At 34.1% G+C, this 6,794-nt stretch overlaps 1 pseudogene; it reads left to right on the forward strand.

The window, feature by feature from the left end:
• Nucleotides 1-325: 325 nt before the first annotated feature.
• LOC143602222 (malonyl-coenzyme A:anthocyanin 3-O-glucoside-6''-O-malonyltransferase pseudogene) lies at nucleotides 326-1,671 on the forward strand (annotated as a pseudogene).
• Nucleotides 1,672-6,794: the final 5,123 nt, after the last annotated feature.

The raw sequence follows: 6,794 nt of genomic DNA on the forward strand, positions 1-6,794 counted from the left end.
ATGGAGTTTGTTTAAAAAATCGTATTTTTATATAAAATTTTAGTTTTAACCATTATTGAATTATCTTATTTGAACCACTAGATTTTTTATATATTTAAAGTTTTTATATTTAAAAAAAAGTATAACTACTTAATTATATTTATATAGTTAATCAAAACTAATTATAAATTGAATTTATTTAATAAAAAAGGATGAGATTGGGTTGTTAATGAAAGTAAAAGATTAGAGTGGATTAAATTTTGTAGATTGAAGAGAGATAAATTAATTTTATAATGTGAGATTGAGATTGTTGACGGGGATAATATAAGAAACTTTTTACCCAAGTATGGCCACCTCCCATAAGCGAATAAGGGTTGTAGAGAAATCCCATGTGTCACCACCACCCAACACCCCACTTACCATTTTTGACTTGGTATGGTTGATTTTCCCTCTATGATTTCCCCCACCCCAAAGCCCATTTCCTCCAAACTCAAACAATCATTGTCTATAACTCTTCAACACTTCTCCCCATTTGCCGGTAATCTACTCATCTTTCTAGCTGCAAATGATTCAGACATTCCTCCAAAACCAGAAATCTGTTACGTCGAAGGTGATTCAGTCTCCATTATATTCGCAGAATGTGATCTCGATTTCGACCTGAACCAAAACCATCCTCATGAATGTAACAAGTTTTACTCACTAGTACCTGCACTAGACGCTCCCGTTAAAGCATCCGATCACGTCAAAATCCCAGTTTTACGGTTCAAGTTACCATCTTCCCTAACTCAAGCATCGCCAACGGGATAACAAGCCACCACTCGCTTTGTGATGCTAAGATAATGTATGATTTCTTAATGGCATGGACTTTGATATACAAACATGGCACCGATGACTTGTTTTTAGCTAATAGATCGCTTCCGTTTTACGATAGGGTTATTGAATACCCTAGTTCAATAGACGGCTTGGCGTCAAGTTTACCACCGATTAAAAGTACTATTGATGAAGGTTATAGAGCACCTCAGCTTGATCCCCAAACCGATAAAGTTCGATACACATTAGTCTTGACTCGATCACAGATCAATATCCTAAAGAAATGGTTGTTGGTTCAACTGCCAACATTGGAGTATGTATCTTCTTTTGTTGTTGGATGTGGTCTTACGTGGAGTTGTATGGCGAAAGCGCGTGTTCAATTTGAAGGGACAAAGGGTGAGTATAAATTTAAACGGTTTATATGTGTAGCCGATGGGAGGACTCGTTTGAATCCACCGTTTCCTGAAACCTATTTCGGTAACTGTGTGGCGCCATGTTCGGCGAAAACAAAAACAACCTTAATAACGGGCAATAAAGGGTTTCAAACGGCGTTGAGTTAATCGGAGCGGGCATAAGGGAAAGTGTAAACAGTAAACAAGGGTTAGCTGAAGATGTCAAGTTATGGGTGGAGAATTTCTTGATACAAGTCCCAACAATAGATGCTGCTGTAACACCAAAAAGCAATCTTTACGACATTGATTTGGGTGGGGGAAGGCTGTAAAGTGTGAGACTATATCTTTAGACTATTCAAATACGTTATCAGTTAATGCAAGCAAAGACTCACCTGAAGATCTTGAGATTGGTTTGTCTCTCCCCCCTAAGCAAATGGATATTGACATATTCAAAAATAAACTAGAGAGCATACTTTCACATAACTTCTAATTTAAGATGTATTAATGTATGACTCTTTTATTGTATGTAACCATTTATGTAATAAAAGTTTGTGACAAGATTTACTTTATTTAATAGACTATTAGGCTTAAGGAAACCTTTATTTCACAAAAAAACGGCATTAGGTGAAGTTGCATCAGATCTAATGCAACATATTTGTTGGATAACGCAACTGTTTCTTTCAAATGCAAAGGTCTAATGCAACTTCACATAATTCATCTTTTTTTGTGAAATAAAGGTTTGCATTAGACCAATTTTTTTGAAGTCCCATATGTATTTATAAAATTGTATAAGGTCAACTAAATATGAACCACACGTGTAAGAAAGGCCCGGCCTCTAGTGGATGATATCGACAGCATCGGAGCGGTGATAGCTTGTCTAACACCCACCCTCACCAAGCTTTCAAGGTTTTGCAGAAATCCTCAAAGATCATGGTACAAGAAAGAGATTGGTCATCTCTCTTAAGTTTAAGGGATAAAAACTCCTTCAAAGGTTTAAAGGTTTTCACCTTTCTAGCATAAGGGTTTCTACACCCCTCTAGAAGCGCACGAAATCTAAGGATAATTTAAGTGGCGGGATCTGTATACGAAACGACTACAAGCAGTTTTTTATTGTTGGTTATACCGAGGATTCAAAATCAAATTGTGGAAGACGTGTCACTCAGAAAGTATGACTTTAACATGCCATCCAAAGTTCTGCAAGAATCCCATGAAATACGGGCTTGTCCCCGTCTAAAGAATTAACATTATCATGTTAAACAAGAACTTCGGCATTTACATGTCACCTACGATTACATAAGATTGGGCTTGTCCCCAAGTATCCTTGATCCACAAATTACACAAGATTGGGCTCGACCCAAGGATCCTTGATCCAAAACTTTCAGAAAAATAACCTTATGGATCTTTATGGATAACTATGAAGAACACTTAGGTTTAAAGCCAAAAGATTCATATTTAAAAGTGCATGGAAATTAAATCGATGACTTGGCTTTATTCAAAAGGAGGATCCATCCACCCAAGTGTCACACCTCAACCTACGACGGAAATGTCGGGCGTGAGATGATTGCCCACAGCTCTCAAGGTACTATTATGCAATATTGGAAATTTCAATATCTATTTATTGAATTCAAATAAAAACAAATATTCCATACAATATCTAAACAAAAACAAATAGTGCAAAAAAGCATAAACAACCGTCTTATTTAATTTCTCTAACATTATTTCGTAAGTCTTCCAAACTTGAACTAACTTCACATCACACGATAACCTGCATATGCGTTGAAAATAAAATAGATTTGTCAACACAAGGTTGAGTGAGCAACACACCAGTTTAAATGTACATATAGTATATATATATAAAAATAAGTAATTGCAACAAGTCATATGAGAATAACAAATTAACCAAATGAGCAAGTATAATGAGATGTCGAGAAGCACGAGGCTATAACGACTAGCGTATGATCATACTATTATGAGATTATGTTGGACCTCTCCGAATGCGATTCACGTAAAGCAAATAAGCACATAACAAGTATGGTATAAAATTCATTAGCACATAAGACAATAGTTGCAGTTTTGTGTATAAGTATATGTGAAAAGTATATTTACGCATATGTCCCCAAAACGTGGAAAATGAGTAAAAAGAGGGGAATGTGGTACTCACCTCAATAGATGAACAAAGGAATAGAATATTAAGAATGATGATATGCGGAAATCACACGTTGACGATAAAGCCTATAAAGAAAGATAGAATACGGATGCACTAAGTTAATGAGCTAGATAGATCATGAAAGCTCGATAATTATCATTATTATTAAGTTAATATTATACTTCTTTTTAATCATAATATAATATTATATATAAAGATATTACATGAAAAATTATAAGTCTGTTAATTATACATAAAGTATATAAAAGTAAAATACATCTTTTTAAAATATTGTCAAATTATAAAATTATAAATATATCTATATATAAAGTTTGCTTGTTGTATATTTAATATATATATATATATTAAAAAATAAGTATTAGTTTTCGTGTTATTATATATGCGTATATATACATATATGTTTACGTATACGTACATATACGGACGAAATATGTGAGAAAACACAAGCTTTATAGGGTCGGTTCTTAATAAAATAATTAATTTAATATTTATTATTATATTTAATAAAATACTTTTAAACATAAATATCATAAATTAGCAAAAAAAACGGGGTGGCAGGGGTCGAACCCGCGACCTGCCCCCTGTAACACATGACTTACTCAGTTGGGCTACCTCAGCGACGTGCAACAAGAACCATATCAGATTAACTTTAAACATGCGCATATTCAACAAAATTGATTATAAACCCTAACGAATTCAATTGATCAAATCCGTTGGTGTTAATCAAATCAGCCTTAGGGCTTTTGTTTAGCATGATATCGCGACCAAAACCATGTGTTCAATTACCTTGATATATGCATGGAAGTGGGTTAACTAATCACCACGAGAGCCGGCCAAAACGTTTTATGAACGAGCACGTAAACGGCAGAGGAAATGTAATTAGTTATAGGGTTATAGTTGGCGATGGATATACGATTGTAGGTGCAAGTTTAATTGAGTTTATATGTTCGTTTATGGAATGTGGATACGGGTTTGGTATATGGATAACCAATTAGTGATATGGGTTATAACATTATTTACAATCAGAACCCTGAAGTTTGAGAGTGAACACAAAAGGGTTAAGACTTTATATTTTGGGTTAATTTTGTAAAAACACAAAAGGTATAATTATAAATAATAAAATATTAATAAAATAATCAATTTAACTCGATAAAAGTGATAGAATTTCCCAAGCATCGAAATGGGTCGGGTTTTAATATAAATAATAAATCTTAGAAAGTTCGAGTTGTTACACCAAGCCACCAGGATAATGAGTGCAAGAAAGAAAATTGACTTAAAGCCCAACTGAGGGCATACATAAAAGAAATTGTTTAAAAAGACCACACAGGGCCAAACCACCAAACAATATTAAACAAAAAGAATTTAGACATTTGCATCACCGCATTCATTAACCTTATCCATAGCCACATCCTCGTCCCCATCATCCTTGGACTAGGATCATCTTCAATTACATGATCCTTGACACTAGAGGATCCTTCACCCTTGAGAGCAGCCAAGGTTTTCTCTTAAGCCGTAATATCCCAAAAAGAGAGATCAAGACCCTTAGCCACTGCTTCCTCAACCATCTTCAGCCTATCCAGAGCAATGATAACGGCGATCTTCTTCTTAGCACCTGCCACATGCTCCTTTAACTCTTGGGATTGCTGAGCCTCAATTTCTTTCCTCTCTAGCCATAACATACCCTAGTCGACCACATTCGTCCCTTATGGAATCAAGTTTTTTAGTCAAAAGATCCATCTTATCTCTTTAGGCCTGGGCAAACTTCTCACCATCCTGCACATCTTTCTTCATCTTTTAGCACGCTCCTCCATCCTTTGGTAACATGAACGAAGATGATTCAACCCCTACAAAAAGAAAAGGCATCACCCCATAAAAAACAAGGATACGAATAAGGATCAAGATACTTACTGAACGAAGAGTAGCCTTCAGTTTATCCAAGGTTTCCTCATGACTTAGATCCTCAAAGGAATCATGAATTTTCCTCTTTTTCTAGGGGTTGGCTTAGGCGGAATGAATGGAGAGGTCTGAGTAGCAGTCTTACAAGTGGAATAATCAGGTTTCTTTTCGATGATAATTTAAGATCCAGGTGAGGATCTTCGTAAAATAAACCTTGGGAGGAGAAAGCTATCCTATGCCTCAATTTATAATAAGTAAACTTGGAGTACAACTTGAGTTGATGAACATCTGACCGATGGTTGTTGATTTTGTTATTATGCCAATGCATGTGTTGAACAAAACAAGGAAATTCATATTAAACTCTTCATTATTCCCATTATGTGTTTTCGTTCTACCCCACACATTTTGAATAGTTATCCTTGAATGTTCAAACTGATTTTGAACATATAGCATCATTTGACCCCAATCTTGGTTTTTTTTTTCTACAACTGTGACCCACTGGTATTCCGAAAACATCATGAACTACTTGTGGTGTTATCTTAACAATATGGTTCCCATGTTTAAATCATTAAGCTCATGATCATAGTTCATAACCAACCAATACCCCAAACAAGTTGAAATGGTGCTAATACTCATTGTTAACAACGATATGAATTCCATTTCTACAACCTGATTTTTTTCTTCTTCATTCATGACTTTGGTTGCTTCTAAGATATTAGCAGGTGCACACCTCATCCAAAGTTTTGTATCCTTATACTCTTGAAATGGTTTTCTGATACATATTATAGTAGGGTTTGATTTTTTGCCTCTTTTGTTTGGTGTTTCAAAGTCCGAATCAGAATTTTCTAATTCAACTTGGATTCTTTTTTGTTTGATCAGCAGATTATTTGGTTTTCACTTTTTCCTTTTCAAACTTCAATGACTTCAATGTCTTGAGTGATGTTTTAAAGTCTGAATCTAAGTTTCTTTCTTCACCTTGTTTTTATATAGAAAATGGTTCAAATAAAAAACAATTGTTTTGTGAGAAGTGTGAGAAAGCTTTAAAATAAAGTACGCTACCAAAATAGGACACTATAACATGTAAATAGAAAACTATACAACTTTTAGAAACTATTAATCTCAACCACTAGATCCTAGATCCAAGGGTGTACATCTATTCTTATGTTTCTCACAAAACTATTATTTTTTACATTAACCCAACCCTTCTTTTATATATATATATATATATATATATATATATATATATATATATATATTATCTATAGTATATATAAAGCAAATCCAAGGGACCTCTTAAAATTTAAAAGGTACAACCTTGATTACTTTAGGTACAATCTACATTGCATAAAATTTTTTGAATCTTAAGGGTAATGTGGTCATTTGGTTACACTATGTACGCTTAGTATTATTTGGTTAAAAAATATTTACAACTACTGTCCTTCAACATAGATCAAGTTTTTGTTAATTTGATGAATAATTACATATTACCCCCTTATTTTAAATCAACTATCCCCACGATACTAAAACGACTATAACTTTTTCACACATTA

This window comes from Bidens hawaiensis, unplaced genomic scaffold (assembly GCF_021521415.1).
Source record: "Bidens hawaiensis isolate Kalapana, Puna unplaced genomic scaffold, B.hawaiensis_p1.1 tig00058146_1, whole genome shotgun sequence".
Lineage (NCBI taxonomy): Eukaryota > Viridiplantae > Streptophyta > Magnoliopsida > Asterales > Asteraceae > Bidens > Bidens hawaiensis.